The sequence below is a fragment of the Cydia fagiglandana genome, chromosome 7 (assembly GCF_963556715.1).
Source record: "Cydia fagiglandana chromosome 7, ilCydFagi1.1, whole genome shotgun sequence".
NCBI lineage: Eukaryota > Metazoa > Arthropoda > Insecta > Lepidoptera > Tortricidae > Cydia > Cydia fagiglandana.
Genome location: NC_085938.1, coordinates 17,930,060 through 17,948,390, shown reverse-complemented (window position 1 = coordinate 17,948,390; position 18,331 = coordinate 17,930,060).

Below are 18,331 nucleotides of genomic sequence, written 5' to 3'. Positions count from 1 at the left end.
ATTTACTTGCTGCCTTCTAAACAGGACGTGTCCTTACAAAAAATCGTTAGCCTGACTATAATTCTGTAAAAACCGGGCAAGTGCGAGTCGGACTCGTGCACGAAGGGTTCCGTACCATAATGCAAAAAAAAAAACAAAAAAAAAGCAAAAAAAAAACGGTCACCCATCCAAGTACTGACCACTCCCGACGTTGCTTAACTTTGGTCAAAAATCACGTTTGTTGTATGGGAGCCCCATTCAAATCTTTATTTTATTCTGGTTTTAGTATTTGTTGTTATAGCGGCAACAGAAATACATCATCTGTGAAAATTTCAACTGTCTAGCTATCACGGTTCGTGAGACACAGCCTGGTGACAGACGGACGGACGGACGGACGGACGGACGGACAGCGAAGTCTTAGTAATAGGGTCCCGTTTTACCCTTTGGGTACGGAACCCTAAAAATGTTCCAGAATAACGTCTTGTGCTACCGAGAACCGATAGTTTACTTAGAAAATAGTGCACAGTTAATGTCGCCACAAGATGGACGGCCAATAAGGCCGCTTCATCTGCGGCTCTGGAGGGCCACCGGAGATTTACTCGCCCTCGTATTAGGTGCTGTAATGAGATTGAACAATGGAAACTATTGATTTATGACCTTCGCCACGGCTTACATGGACAGTGTCTATTAGGTTCGTTTTATACTGAACTAGAAGGAATATCTGATCAATATTTTCAAGCTCAAGAAATAGTAAATAAAATTTGGTACACTTCTAATTTCATGGATTTATACTAAAAACTTATTTTTTTGTTTTAACTGATATTGTAATTTGAATTTTTTTAGACGTTTATATCATTTTTAAATTTTATAGGAATGTAATTCTTTGTTTATATGGGTGCTTGCCTGAAATAAAATCAATTTATTTTTATTTATTTATTTTATTTTATTTAGGTTATTTATAAAGTTAAATAATGTGTTAAATTATGAGTCGTTTTTGGTTTTACAACACTTTTGATTAGTGTTTAGTGCCAGACTATGGAGTGTAGAAGTAAAGTAATAAAATAATCTCTACCTTCCATATGCCAGACAAAGAGTAGAGCAAGAACAGAAATGATCCCTGAGAAATTATGTCGCTAGCCGGGTCACAATAGCAGCATTGATGATACTTTTTAACCGACTTCCAAATCCCAAAAGGAGGAATTATCAATTCGGTTGTATGTTTTTTTTGTGCAACATCAAGAACAATAATAGTTAGGGAGGCGAATAGGGGAATTTTCGGCAATACTCGAGCGTGGCAGTTTAAGATATGAGAGATACCTTAGACCTAATAGAACAACCTTGTAAAGTATTTAGCTCTATATGTAGTGACGCGCGCCTAGGATAGACGATCAGATTAGTAAAAAAAAATGGATAGTCTGAAATACTCGAGCGCGTCAGATTAAGATATTGGGGGTTGATTTTAGTGTTTAAAGACTAAATTTAACTAAGTAACTAAACTAAATAAGTCCTTGACGCCGCCGAGTTATAGGGTCGCGAACTTGTAAAAAAAAAACGTTAATCCGGCATTCTCGAGCGCGATTTTTTTATTTTTTATTTTGAAGAATATAATCTAAAACTTACTAAAAATACAAAATCTGCCGGTTTCCGCATGACCGGAAGTGTGGAGGAGCCATTTCGTCATCCTAAGAACGCGTTGCGGCATATAAGTCGCGAACGATACATTTTACAAAAAAAAAGTTTAAATAAACAAAAAAGGTAATTTTATTTTACACAAAAAAGGTCTCTTTACATTTTTGTCCAAAGTTTAAAATTTTTGACTTGATGCATCATAAAATCGGTCAGAATAAGAGAACCCACCAACATTTTTGTCAGATTAAAAAAATATGCTTTCAGGATACCGAGATAAACCTCCCCTATGAAAATCTGACGCGCTCGAGTATTTCAAAAAAACTTTTTTTTTTTGCATTTTCAAAAATTCATCGTAACTTATCGTCACGCCGAAATCGTCAGTTTTTTTAAAGGAAGCTTCCTTGGGGCCTACTTAACACCCCTTCCGAAAATCTGACGCGCTCGAGTAAATTTTTTTTTTTTTGCATTTTTGACTACTTTGTATGCCTACCCCCACCACGCAAACCGGCAGATTAGTATACCGTTGTTATCAGAGGCACTCGGGGCATACGTAGTATGAATATCTGACGCGCTCGAGAATGCCCAAGTAACTGTTTTTTTTAACATTTTTGAAAAACCGTACACGCCAAACCCACCGCTAAAATGGTTTTTGCCATACGAGCTTTTCTTTTCGAAATTATTTTATCTTTCGATTTTGATAGGTCTCGACGGCGCCGTTCAATTACGCCATTTAGCTACCTCGCCTCCCTAACTATAACTATAATGTTGACTGACGATGACGTGGCTGTGTCAGTGTGATTAGAAATATTTTTTGTGTGCTTTTAGTGGTGCTTGTGTATCGTTTTTTGCCTCTTGTTTGCTAATGATTAATTTAGTATTTTTTTATGAAATATTTTTTACGCTGATGGTGATGACTGACTCTGTCTAAAGAAATTTAATAATCTTTATAAAAACAACGAGTTTGTGGTAGTTTTGTGGAGTGTTGAGTGTACTGATTTTAGATGTGGAAGTGGAAATTATTTGGAAATCATGCCCGACGCTGCGAGCTACTAAGGTTGCCTCCAGAAACTCGCGAACTAAATTGACAGGTCAATATGCACAAATGATACCACAGTTTGGCCAGTGCTGTTCGTATCGATATTTTCAAAAAAGTTTGAATTAGAGAATATCGCGAGAATCCACCGCTAGCGGCGCTACTGTTGCGCGGTCAGTTAAAATGTATCTTTAAGTAATTTAAATTATTTTACAAATGTTATTTTATAATGTTAATTGGTATTTCGAAAATTGTGCAATTTTATAGTAATAAATACTGGATAAACATATTGTAGGTAACTAAATAAATAATTTATTATATTTATTTTATTTTATTTGCTAGGAAAACTTACAGCTAGAGTAACAAGTTGTAGGTGATAACATAGAAACAGTGATTTTGGCTCAAAATACAAATAAGGCCGACCCAAGGGAAAATAAGATTAGGTCAGAATTTAAATACAGTTAGACCAAAAAAGTCTGCAGCGATTTCAATAGCCCACGCAGTGTAAGTTTTATTTTATACGTCAAAATTCTATGAAATTATGACGTATTAAATAACAGTTGCACTGCGTGGGCTATCAAAATCGCTGCAGACTTTTCTTGGTCTAACTTTAATTATCGACCAATCTCATCTACCGGTCACATTGTATAAAATTAAATCACCAATTTTAGATTTATGGCGACAACCGCGAGCTCTTGATATAAACAACTTGCCCCCAAACCTGCATTTTAAGAGCCAACAGGAGTGGTCATATATTATCTCCATACAAACGTACTCGACTGTTTCCTCCGTGGGTTTTAATGCTAGAGCAATGATTTGTCGGACCGTTTTGCATTTTTTTGATATTTTTGTTTTTTAAGGCGCTAGAGCCTGTCAAAAATGGACTCTTTGACTATGCCGCAATGAGAGACGTAGTATTCAAAACGGATATCAATTAGCCAAAAAAGCAATACGGTCCGGCACGGATAATTTCATAATCATTTAGATTTCCAAATTTGGTTACGATTGGTTAAGTTTTGGAGGAGGAAACACTCGAGTACAAAACTTCGATTTTAGAGATTTTTAAGAAGGATTTTTCGCCTTGTTCTTATCGCACTAGTTATAGGAGCCGCTTCCGTTAGCGAGATGTGTATATTTACCTAAAATCAGCTCCTGTTTCGTCTTAACATTGAAATTTGTCAGTTTCACATCCGCACCTCCTGATTTGATTGGTAATAAGTCACAATCGAATCAACCACTTTTCTCGTCACATTCATACAAGTCGAAATCGTTTGTGACCCCTTTATAATTAATTATCACATGGGTAGTAAGTGCATCTTACTTATCGATATCATTTTATCGACATATACCCCTGACTATTTTTTCTTTGCTATTCCTGGTATCATTTTATTTGTCAAACTCATGTCAATTTAGTTCGCGAGTTTCTGGAGGCAACTGTAGAATACACAGGTAAGTGCAGGTAAGTAAGAAATAAACAACATAGTTATTTACAGAGATGCGAAAAATACTTTATAAAAAGTATTTAAATACAAAATACAAATACTTTCTTGATAATACTATTTCAAATGCAAAATACAAAATAGTTTTTGAATTTGTATTTAAATACAAAATACGAAATAGGTATTTTCAAAATACTTTTTTAAAATACAAATACTTTTCGATATAAGGTACTCTGAGTAGTGAATACCTAGTTTGAATTAAAAAGTATTATTCGGAATTTCCGAGTTGAAAAGACTCTCTTTATTCTTTGAAATAAATCCTCTATCTAAAGTGCAAATTTCTAGTTGTTTGCTCATATTAACCGGTAGGATTTAGGTATGGATGATGGTTTTTATCGGCCATCTTTTAAAGCATTAATTTGTAATGTTTCACAGCTAGTATAATGCCTCTCGTTGGTGTGATAAAAACGTCTCGTTTTTGTTTCACCAGGGCAGAAAAGTTTGTTCTCCTCTCATGCCTTGAAACCCTCCCAAGACTCAAGATCCCACTTTTTTAAACACTCGCTACGCTTGTGGTCATGTGCGACGTTACTAAACAGATTCAACAGTTCCATGTTAAAAGAATGAGAGAGTTGCCAGGATTGTAACATCAGAAGACATTGTAACTCCTACCTACATTACCTACCTACTATAAAGTATTTTGTATTTTGAAAATAGAAAATAGGTCCCAAAAACTATTTCAAATAAAATACAAAATAGTTTTCTTCAAAAGGTATTTAAATACAAAATAGGTATTTTGCATTTTGTATTTGCATTTTAAATACAAGTATTTCAAATAAGTCACATCTCTGGTTATTTACACCAACATGTCGTCTAACGTATAAAACAATTTTAATTATAAGAAGAAGTGAAGGTCTCCCTTTCTGACTGTGTCTGAGCGACCCGCAATAATATATGTATGTTACTCTTCGAAGGCTATAAAAGTATGTGACACGCTCGCTCTTATGGCTCTATAAATAAGATCGTGTCAGATATTTTTGCGGCTTTCGTTGTGTAACACTTATTAGGTACGTTATAACATAGTACGTATATAAATACGTGAGACCTATGACGATCTTCGCGGCAATATTGTTTTACTGGCAACCTCGCTTGATATAAGGACCCAAAAGTCGATATAATAATATAGCGTCATGTAAACCCTCTCCAACATGTGTACTCCCACGATATCCGTGGTCTCCTGGCGGCATCCTCAGAGCTTTATCACCCCCTTTCACTAAAATCAAGCTTATTATTTATTTAACATTTTAAATCTGGCAACAAGGCGCATATTACAAATATAGATAGACACACGCTAATAACATACATAGGTACATATATATGCATTTTTATTAACTTAAAACACTAAACACTATTTAGGCGACAAAACGGCGTGGCTCCGTTGAATTGCCTGGCCCCAATTTCACCACGGTGACAGGTGCGACGAATTGTAAAATCACTAGTGCTGACGTCACTGGCGTCCATGGGCTACGATTACCACTTACCATCAGGCGGGCCGTATTCCTGTTTGCCACCATCGTTGTATTATTTAAAAAAACTTTATTAGGTATATCGGAAAAAACAGATATTTCTCCTGCGAAGTTTCTGACAATTGTCAAAGATTTAGAAGAATTGTAGGTAATTCTTGACAGGTAATGAGTTATATGTCGGAATTTCGTGACAATTGTAGTGTTTCTTGTGACAATTGTCTCAAACTTAGCAAGAGAAATATCTGTTTTTTTCCGATATCATAAAGTTTTTTTTAATAATACAATGATGGTGGCAAACAGGAATACGGCCCGCCCGATGGTAAGCGGTAACCATAGTTCATGGATGCCTGTGACGTCAGCAACAGTGATTTTACAATTCGTCGCACCTGTCACGTTGGTGAATCAGGGGCCTGGTCTTGTGTAAGATTCGGATTCTGCAGTTTGCCCCGGAACTTCCGAAACACGATACCGCTCGGCCAGAAGCTTATGAGTTTACTTTTTTAGGGTTCCGTACCCAAAAGGTAAAACGGGACCCTATTACTAAGACTTCGCTGTCCGTCCGTCCGTCTGTCTGTCACCAGGCTGTATCTCACGAACCGTGATAGCTAGACAGTTGAAATTTTCACAGATGATGTATTTCTGTTGCCGCTATAACAACAAATACTAAAAACAGAATAAAATAAAGATTTAAATGGGGCTCCCATACAACAAACGTGATATTTGACCAAAGTTAAGCAACGTCGGGCGTGGTCAGTACTTGGATGGGTGACCGTTTTTTTTTGCATTTTTTTCCGTTTTTTTTCATCATGGAACGGAACCCTTCGTGCGCGAGTCCGACTCGCACTTGCCCGGTTTTTTATTACCCACTTTTACTTAGATTCATTGCGTAGGAATATTTTTATAGGTATAAGTATATATTTGCTTCAAATCAAGAACCATGCACTTCATGGTGTCTTGACACTCTTGACTCAGTTGAAATGACAATGCAATTAAGATGGACATAAATATTGCTTATATGTTTTAATTTAAGCGATGAAGAAAGTTATGAACTCGTGGGAGTTCTACGAGTAGTATGTTAGTATCTTATATGAATAATTGTGATGTTCATAGGTTTTAAGTATGAATATTATATTTAAAGTCAAGAGCTTGTTAATCAACATCAGTTTTATTCAGATCCATTATTGCAAGTGTCATAGATAATCTATATTCTATTTAAGGCCGCTACACACTTATTAACTTAAGTATGATTCACACTTATAACAATAATATAGTAAAATCAGTTTCATCTTCACATTTCGACAATAAATTATATAATCCTTGAAATGCTAATGATGCTCTCATAATATTAACCCACCACTTGGACTCTATTTACAATGCCAGAATTGTGTAGGTATATGATTGAAATCTAGCAAAGTAGGTGACTATGTGGAATTACTTGCTATATAATGGTCAAAAATGTAAAAAAATCAGAATTAAAATGTAGTGTACAAATTAAAAAAGGAAGTTTGGTTTAAGGGATAGGGGCTGCGACCCTCGCTCTGGTTCTTTCCTTGTCCAACAAATATCACTGGCCATTCAGCGGGGTAATGCCGCCAGTATTTATGGCACATTTGGTCCGGGAGACAATCAGAGTGGGGGGCAATATTTTATTTGTTAAGTTAGTTTTACTCATTCTTAGGTTTATTTTAGTTTATAATTTGTATGTTTAATCTGTTTTATTCTAAAGGTTTTTAATAAATTGCCTGATTGTGTACAAATTTAAATAAGGTAACCCATAGCTACACCATAGTTTGATACAACAGCCTGACTATGACTAGACTCATTTCCCTACGAGAGCCAGCCCGTCGGAAACCTGTTGGCTGCTTAATGGTTTAGAACTAACGCGCGCCTTCAGCGTTCAATATTTCGTATACTTGCCCGCGTAAAATAAAAGGGCGTATAAAAATAAAAAACGTAAAATATGTTATCGATTTAATTCCTAACTTTAAGACATTGTTACTTGATTAGGCATCTGGGTATACAAGCACAAATACTCACCTACTCATAACTCATAGTCGGATTTTGTAACAGTATTACATCATTTGTGAAAATTGCTACTGATAGCTAGTCACGGTTCATGAGATACATCCAGGTGACAGACAGTCAGACGGACAGTTGAGTCTTACTAATAGGGTTCCGTTATTACGCTTTGGGTACGGCCCCTAAAAAAAGCCTATACCTGCGTAAAAACTATGAAAGTAATATGTGCGGGCCGCATCTGGTCCACACAATGATGAATCCTCATTCAGCCATAACGTGGCCATCGACGGCTACAATTGAATGAGCGACCGGACGGCGCGTTCGCCCGAGCAATCCATTATGCAGATTGCTGCTCCGATTGCGGCATTGTCGTCGGCTCGCACTGCCGGAATTACCCCCAGTGCACAGACTAGTTGGTGAAACAGCCGCAACATTACACTGGTGGTACTACTGGAGACACCCCACACCACAGGCCGACAGGCCACAGTAAGCGCTCACGGAAAGCAGCTTTACGGGAGGAATGGCGAGGTGTCGTTAAACGAGTCGCTCAAAAGTCTACATAATGGCCACGAGCACTCTGTCAAGAGTGTAACGAAGAAGACTACTGGGAAACAAATTTGTGAAAATATTTATCTTCTTCTTTCTCGGTTATTCAGTGCTCCGTCTCCACAGTGTGCTATCATAAGCCATATGGGTCACGCACTACATGTTGGCGTCAACCACCCTCTTCACAACATCAGACCATCGCGTGGTTGCTTTTCCTCGCGCTCGCTTGCCATCTATTTGACCAAAGTTAGTCTGCCTTTCTAGGTCATGCTTTTTAGACCGCATGGTATGACCAAAAAAACTGAGTGCGCTTTCTATTTAGGCGGATATGAGAGGAGACGTGCGGCAAACAACCAATAGCATTGCTTTTCTTCTCCGCTCCGCAGGATTACAATAAATGCTATTGACTGATTCTCGCACGTCTTATCACCACTCATCTTCGCCTCAGTGGAAAGGCAGCATTAAACTAGAATTGTCACTTACTCACTTTGTTTATTTATCTGATTAGGTAATGAGAGAACTTATTTGCTTATAAATTAAGAACCATTGGTAGCTATCAATATTCTGTGCCGTCACCGAATGAATGCACGCTTTCGCAGCTCCCATCGGACGCTTCCTCACGATGCATGTAACTATCACATTCACACCCAACGTGCGCGTAAGGGATAACAATACCAATGTCGAAGGGGGGGTATTATGTATATTGCGTTGGATTAACGATTGATTGATGACCGTATGAGGCGCGCTGATTGTGAAGGTTCATTTTTCGAGGGCTCACTGTGCAGCCCGACTGTTTGGAGAGACGTTATTGGTTTTGAGGTAGTTAGTTTGCATCTGTGGGTAACGCTGCGGAGATTGAGATATCTACTTGACTGATTGGATACTATACTCGATTGGACAGATATTTCTTAGCGATAAGAGCATGTGATTTTCAATCGGAGGTCACGGTCACGGGTTCAATTCCCAGCTCGTGCCAATAATTTTTTTGGCACTTATATACATATCATTTGATATTAACCAGTTGCTTTTCGGTGAAGGAAAATATTGTGAGGAAACCGACCAATTGGTTTATGTTGTATTCATGTATTGATTTATTTTATTTAAGTATACATAAATGCTACAGCCAGTGAAGATTATTCGTATTAATCCCTCTAAGGAACCTACAGACCCTTGTAGACTAAAAGCTCTATATATTTGTGTAACAATATACATACAGGGTAACAAAAGATCTGCGAGTCACAGATATATTAAGCGTGTATATTGATGGCTCGATAAGTCAATATCGACATGTTTCGAGCAGTCTTCAACTCTAAAATACGTGAGTGACTCATTTTAATACAATTAATATACAGGGTAATCCAACATGTAATTACTATCCCATCAAAAATATTACATGTAAAACGGTGCAAGTCTCGCAAAGCTTCTACTACAAAAAAGTTTTGAGATGTAATGTGAAACCAAGTCGGTTATTTTAATCAGTGCCAGGGGGTGTTAAAACAGTATCAATAATATCTTATTGATACTGTTTAATTTGTAATACATATAATGACGAGGTAATGCTTTACTCGTACGTTTGTACGTTTTCACCACACCAGCTCGGAAAGGCTTACTTTGCACTTTAAAAACTGATAGCAAAGTTGCATTTTATTCACATGGGAGACAAAGTAATCAAATGCAAATTTTGAGTTGGTTTCTTATGTTTGCTGGTAGAAATGACTTTTAAATGATGATTTTGGATCTTTAATAACATTTAATAACATTCATTTGGATTTGATTTGGTTTGATTTTGTTTGATATTTTACATTTAATATTTGCTTCAGGTTGGTGTGGTGAAAAATTTTGTGTTTCACTCGGGGGCAAATTTTGTTTAACCCTCGTGCTTTGAGACCCTCGCAACGCTCAAGATTCCATTTTACAATTTTGTTCAATTTTGGAATCTTTCGCTTGCTCGGGTATCAATATTAGCACGAGCAGTTAAACAACAACTTTGCCCCCTTGTAAAACAAATAACTATTGTACGTTTACCATCAGACTACTCGCCTGCTCGTTTGCCCCCTATATAATTAAAAGAAAAGTTGTGGAACGGGGGCCCGATATCACTCTGTATTTGAGAGTGACAAGGCAAAAGCCATTAGCAAGCGTTATTATTAGTGGCTTTAATCCGTCCATTATGGATTATTTGCTTTGTATGTGTGTTAACAAACACCCTTTACGACAGTCTATAAAACAATACAGTCATTCGACGAAGCCGTCTAGACAGGGCAATCGTGCGGGGTGCGAGGGGTGGGTCGCGCGCACCCGAGCTGCATAGATCGCCATTGTTAGTAGCTCGGTACTATTTACAGAGCTAGCGTGTCTTATTAATTGTGGGCAGTTGTGTAAAAGTCTGTGACAACCCTACTATGTTCTAGTGCGGTGTCGGCATTTACGCAAACATCAAAGGCGTCGGGTCCACTGTTACTTTTTACACTGTGCTTTTATTACTCTACTACATTAGATGATAAAATAAAGCTTAACGGTTTAAGAGTGATTTTGGAACTAAGAGAGAATATTAACTGAAAAAAAACATACAACCGAATTGATAACCTCCTCCTTTGGGATTTGGAAGTCGGTTAAAAAAGAGACAAAGGGCACAGAATAAATAGGTGCCTGCATATAAAACTGTTATTGCTTTACAGTTTTAAAAAGCCGGCAATGTGCGAGTCGGACTCGCGCACGAAGGGTTCCGTACCATTACGCAAAAACGGCATAATAATCACGTTTGTTGTATGGGAGCCCCACTTAAATATTTATTTTATTCTGTTTTTAGTATTTGGGTCAAACAGATCACTGTGTTACGTCCTTTCCTGTAGACATACACAAGAGTTAAGGGCTATAAAGGTTAATTTTCTTATTTAACCCTTACCCACGTAAAAAGGTCCTCCTTTTATTTGCAGAACTATGATAAAATCATTACTTACATGCCCACAAGCTGTTAACTATTGCCCACAGGAGAGAAAACTAGCGTGTTCGCGCGAACTGTACATTTTTCTCTTAAATAAGAACATTCTGTTAAATAAGAACATTAACCTTTACACATTAAACGCGCAGGTTTTTGAAGACGGGTTGGGGTGCTACACGGGTGAGCCGGTGGGCTTTCGGCTGCGAGACGGTGCGACGCCCGTTTTCTTGCGCGCACGCCCTCTGGCGTTTGCCTTGCGCGAACCGGTCGACCGCGCGCTGGACCAGCTGGTGAGTGACGGCATCATAACCCCGGTCGAGTGTTCGGATTGGGCCACACCAATTGTACCAGTAGTCAAATCGGACGGCTCGATCCGTATCTGTGCTGACTATAAACTTACGCTCAACAAATGGCTAGAAATAGATAGGTATCCTCTGCCTAGGATAGACGATTTGTTGGTAAAATTAAATGGCGGGGACAAGTTTTCTAAAATCGATCTAAGTCAGGCTTATGCGCAGTTTCCGTTGGATGATACCAAGAAATTTACCACAATTAATACCCATAAAGGCCTATTTCAGTATAATCGCCTCGTCTACGGGCTCGCGTCGAGTCCTGGCATCTTCCAACGTAAACTTGAAAAAATGTTTGCTGACTTACCCTCGGTCGGAGTCTATCTAGATGATGTGATCATAACGGCAAAAAATGACATTAACCATTAACTCTTGTGTATGTCTACAGGAAAGAACGTAACACAGTGATCTGTTTGACCCATTTGCTGTTATAGCGGCAACAAAAATACATCATCTGTGAAAATTTCAACTGCCTATCAGGCTATCACGGTTCATGAGATACAACCTGGTGACAAATAGACGGACAGACGAACAGTGGAGTCTTACTTATTACTATTAAGGGTCCCGTTTACCCTTTGGGTACGGAACCCTAAAAGTATTTTAAAGAAGAGTAATGTGAAACAACCAATATTTTTTTTAAAGAAATTACTATCATGAATGTTCTACTGTAGATACTAATACTGATGTATGTAAGTACTTCTTAAGAGCTTAGCTCCGACTTATCAATGATTCACACGCGCTAATTGCCAGCGCCTAAAACTCTGCTCATCCTAAATAAACCCTGAAAGCCGGACTTAAGGCCTTTTCACATCGTCCGATCCGATATATCGGCTGCCGGATACGACAAATAAATAAAATTCAAAAGTGTTATAATATTTATACATTTGGACTCGTCCTCAAAATCATGTGATCAAGTTTGACGTATTTTACTTACTTACCCGTATTCCGTATTGACTGATACATTCATAAATGTACAAAAACAATAACAAACAGTCCTATTTCAAAACAAACTAGGCTCATGAATATAGTCTGCAAACAGACATGACAAACAGTTGTCAAACATGTAAAGAGGTCCCCTGGGTAACCATGCACCTGCCGCGTCGCAAATGCACAACTATCAACTAACTCGCCAATTTGTTGTACACACGGACATATATCTCACTAGACTGCGTGAATATGAGGAGGGATGAATGCCATATATGCACAAGAAGGTTAGGAATGAATGTTGATAGACGGACAGCGGATGGTAGACCCAAAAAATGATGGATGGATTGTGTGAAGGAGGATATGAGGAAGAAAGAAGTGACTGCCGAGGTGACGAAGATAGAGGAGAATGGAAGAGAAAAACATTTTATGCCGACTCCACAGAACGATAAGGGCAGGCGTGGCTCACTCCGCGATTTCGTCGCTTTGCTACAGGTACCTAGCTAAAAGTACATCCGTTTCACCCCAATTTTGGGGAAAGCCATAAGGAGCGCGTGGCGCTGTCGCCACCTGGCGGCCATATCTGTGCTGATCGTTACAGATGCGTTTTGTTAGAGAGTGAGTCTTCTGTACCTACTATTATTTATTCTCTGATAAGGGCAGCAAGAAGTACGTACTGCGCTGCGTAAACATTAGGTACTTATAGGTAGCTTAAAAGTGTCTGACGTCTATTCTATGTATGTATTTGTGTGAGACAACTTGTGTACCTACCGATTTAAATAAATAGATACAGTCTTATATAAGTAGATCGACCTAGCCCCAAACTAAGCAATGCTTGTACATAGGCACTAGTCGAAGATACACATACTAAGATAAATACATGCATACATAGTAAACATTCAAATCTTACAAAAGCATACGTGTTAAACACAAATAAATGCCTTTGCAGGAAAACCAGGACGGAGGCTGCGTAAGCAGGGTCACCTTATTAAAATTAATGTCCTAATGATGCCGCGCATCTCGCACAGACATCGAGACATTATTTTCATACGCGGTAAGTGAGGTGTCTAATTTTCTATTGCCAATGGTATCATCATTGCACTGCAACATCGCAACAAAATGATGGTTTAAACAGTGTCTTTCAGAGTGCGGCACTTCCGCAAATGACCAGAAAGTTCAATATGTGAGCGGTAGCCGCCACCGCATAGCTGGCAGGAGAATGCCGTGCCCGGTGACGAAGGTGGAAGGCGGAACGACGCGCTGGTGTCTCAGTTCTCGCCTAGTGTGAAGAAGATTAAACCACGCTTCATCATGTGTAACTAACTACTAAAGATCGCACTAGAGAAAGAGCCTGGGTGAAGGCACCCAGGCTCTTTCTCTAGTGCGATCTATGGCTTTCTATTGCCATTGGTATACGTCTGTGGTATTCAGAGCCTGTGGCTATTCGGTATACTTATGGAGGGCTCCAAGCAACGAGCCTTTGAGACGAAACAATAGCTTTGAGAATTACATTGCGTCAAAGAATAGAATAGCTCAAACAATAATTATGTCTATATATTACACCTGGACACCTGGACTTAGCAACTTTTGCGGCTGACAGTATTACGAGTAGGTATATTGCGTAAAGGAGACGCAAATGCAACCTACATTACCTTCTTTATTGATCTTCAAATTTACATCTAGAAACTTGTTGCCATTACCACACATATCGAGTTGCGATAGAAATTGCAAGCTGAGTGCAATACGAGTAAGGAGTAAGTGAACTTAGTGACGAAAACCAGTAAATAATAGAAACTAACAACTTTACTCATGTCACGCTATCTATACAGGGTAATTTTTGGACCGTTAGCCATATTGTGCGAGGTGATTAGGTAGGCCATACTGAATAACTTTTTCTATGGGACCAACTCCGAAATCACAAAATTTTGAAGGCCAATTTTTTTTTTGGATTTTAGGGTTGGTCCCGTAAAAAAAGTTGTTCAGTATGACCTACCTAATCACCTCGCACAATGTGGCTAACAGTCCAAAAATGACCATGTATTATGACTAGTTACGGCGAGAGACATATACTACTCTTACTTAACTCAGCATGCGTCGGATCTTGAAACATGTTAAAGCGCCTAATGTAGATACAGAAGACGCTCAGCGTTTACCAGGAATATGCAAAGCGATTTCATATTTATGTGTGTGTTTATTTATATGTGCAGAAGGAAAACATCAAAGAGAAGAGCTGTCGATGAAAAATAATTATTGAAGTTTTTAACCATCAAAACAAAAACCGGTTGTTTTATTATCGGGCGTTATACCGGTACGAGTATAAGGTCAATCTCAGAGCGTTTTTGTCCCCCTAATTTCTAACACACATTTCACGTATCTGGATACAATTTTGACGGAGTATTTTTGTATTTATGGTTCTATAATAATATCCCTGATTACTGTCAAACAAACAAAAATATCATCATAATGAAAAGACAATTCGTCAAAAATGTGGTCAAAGAATTTTACATATAATATATAAATATTTAAATCGACAAGTCCGTAAGTAATTGGGTCCTTGTTCATTTGTAAGTAACGGTCAAGTCAAGCAACTCAGCCTCAAGTCAGGCAGTCAAGTGACGCAGGGCGAAAGGATCTTCCTAAGTATTATTTTTATTTTATTATTCTGCGATTTCATTAAATAAATTACGTTGTAGATTATTTCCGCAGTCAAAGTGCCTGGGGCAAGCTGCAGCGTACGCGGCATAGACTTTTAATTATTATATCAAAATAATTAATTAGTGGCTTTAGCAGAGCGAGAAAACACATCTCATTGTATAATTAACCAGTGTGAATAAATATTAATGTTTAATGGTTCGCAATTGAATGTTTTATCATAATATCCTGTACTCTGTAGTACCTATGTACCTATCTTCCCTCCGGTCTATCTTGCCTCACATGTGAATAAAATGCAACTTTGCTCTCAGTTTTTGAACAATCAAGAGAGCATTTATCAGTTGGTGTGGTGAAAATATATTCCATTAAACACATCGAAAAAATAATAGATGAATGGGACATTAAAATTCTTACTCGCAAAGCGGTAGAAATTTTACCGAATACTTATACATTGTATAAGTAGGTATCAGTGAAATATCAGAACTCTCCAAATTTTCTCTTACAAGTGTCGTGATTGGAGCCGTTACTATAAAGCTTTCTGTAAAACATTATTGCTATTGTGCAGAAACTACTTCACTTCTAACGATGATTAGAAAACCTTTCACACTATCCCATTTCAGTACCTAAACGATAAACGAAATGGTACAATAAGCCATCGATTTTGTAGAGAAAAATTAAGTTACACCCGTTATCGTTTCGCTCTAAAATTTCCATTTGCTGTGAACGTTTAAGACCTGTGAATGGCGCCCATTGTAGTCCGCCATTGTGTTTTTCCATTGACCGACGAGCTCATGCGAGCAGCGCTGGATTTCAATTACTGCTATTCTGACATAGTAAATCGAAGGTTATTTTGTAGCTGGTAATGCAGTCTGAGTGCTTGGTTTTAAATGTAAAGGGTTAATTTACTAAGAACAAAGCTCTTGTTACAATGTGTCGTGTTTCTGGTGGTTAATTTTGGCTAAAATTTCATTTTTGGTACAAGCTTTTATCGCTGACTGTACTTTTCTTACGTCAGACAACTAATACTCATCGAGACAATCGGTAAAAACCCGTAACACAATCAGGTTGCGTTGTTTCATCACAGAGTTCCTATGGCCACCTCCTGTCTCCATCATCAGATCAGTTCGACAGTACCATATTATGGTATTGTCATCAAAATTACATACAGCTGCCAATTTTCATGACGCTACGATCCTTCGAAGATGGTTAAATTAGTTACCTTAGATTCCATTACATAGTTACATACAAGTCGACCTAATAAAAGCTTGTTAAAAATTAACAAAAAATCTTCTGGAAAATATAAATGGCTTATTATTAACCGGGCAACTAAAATAATAAACAGGAACTTTCATTGGGCATATAATAATATAATTTGGCTGTGCATTAATATTTTAACGCCAAAAAAATATATTAGCCTCAAATATTAGCATCATATTACTAAAAAAACTGGCAGCAGAATAAAGCCACCAAAAAAAATTATAGGGAATTTGAAGTGATAGGTTGGCGACTAAAATAATAAATTGGCAACTAATATTGTAAAGCGATCATAAAATTTAGTTATCATCTAGTTGGTCACACCTAAGTAATCAACTATAGTCATAAATGAGCATGTTGTTTCAGCTAGGTAGTATTTTAACACGAAAGCAGTTAAATTTAATGAATATTGGTCACTTTTTACACAAAACACCTCAAATTAATTTACCAATACGTAATGGTCAGTATACTTATAGTCCAAATTTCTGATCATGAAACGCCTAATGGCCATTACACCATTAGATCTTTAAATTTTTAATTACTAATTACAATAGTTACCACTGTGTTCTGCTAGAGTCAACAGATAGGTGCGACGACGAGCAAAGCGAGGAGGAGCGTGTTAGGTTGACCATGTAATGACCAAACAAAATATTTTAAAAGAACTTCAGTTTTGAATTAATAGATAGCCGTTTTCTTTTTAAAATGTGCTTCATAAATAGTCTCCAATATAATAATTCAGTTGCCAAATAAATACTTGGTACCTGCCTAAAAATAATCAAAAGCTGTAACGGCATTAAAATACAACTCATATTGATATATTTTAAGGCTCCGTTTTTGTTGCCAGACTATTAATTTTAGTACCCATTTCAATTTTTTTAAACTACCCAAATTCGATTAATTAGTTGACCGGTTAAATACGTGCCAATATAAATCATTTCCTATAAGGCCTTGATCGAAGTGTTATTTCCATCTGGTGTACCTACTAGAAGGTCAAGATTTCAACGGAAATCCTCATGACAATCGGTTATAAGCTTTTTACAGCAAAATATGATATTCGAGCACCTCACGGCCGTAAAAACATTAGCTGTCGACACGGCTAATAAAATTCGACATAAAACATTCTAGCCGAAAGTTATTGTTCCTTCTGAACGTTTTAAAACCCCACCCTCTCGTAAATTTCGCAATTGAAACGGTTTTAATCGTGTCACATAAAATTGTGGGTGCGTGTGTGGTTCAAAACTCGAGTTAACAACCGGCTTAAATGTGACGCCATTTTATGCTTGACTTCTTGTGCTTTTGTTTTCCATTGTGATAAGAGTTAGACCAAGAAAAGTCTGCAGCGATTTTGATAGCCCACGCGGTGCAAATATTTTTATACGTCATAATTTCAAGAAGATTGACGTTTTAATTACACTTGCACTATCAAAGTCGCTGCAGACTTTTCTTGGTATAACTCTAATGCTATGCACAGAACTAGTAGGTTAGTAGTAGGTTAATATTTTCTGTGGTCTTATGGTTGTGCCTTAAATATGCCTTGAAATAACACAATGTTGTCAACAATCTTACCATATTAACAAATGCGAAAGATGTTTCTTTTGCAATCGCGCAAGAACAGTTGGATGGATTTAGATGAAGTTTGGCATACAAGATAACCTAGAAGTAAGGATAGGTATAGGTTGAAACCGAGCGGTTTTGATTGGTACGGCCGTGATCCGTATATAAATACAAGACGATAGTTCAATCCCAGTCCGTTCGTTTTTGACATCTAATTCAGTTGGTTCATAACTTTTCATGACCTTAAATTCGCAATTCGTATAATTTGCCTTACTTGACTACTTCTGTTAGTTTAATTCTTTATTAAGTAAGTAAATAGTTATGCTTTGTAAAGAAGTAACAAACCTAGAAATGAGTCTGTAATAACTATAGTGCCTTTCAGCAAAGCAAAACGTTCCTTGATGGAGCCCAAACTAGTTTAGTGCCACGCTGTTGTAGCCCTCCGGCGATACACCTCCACTAATATTACAAATGCTCACCGAGGA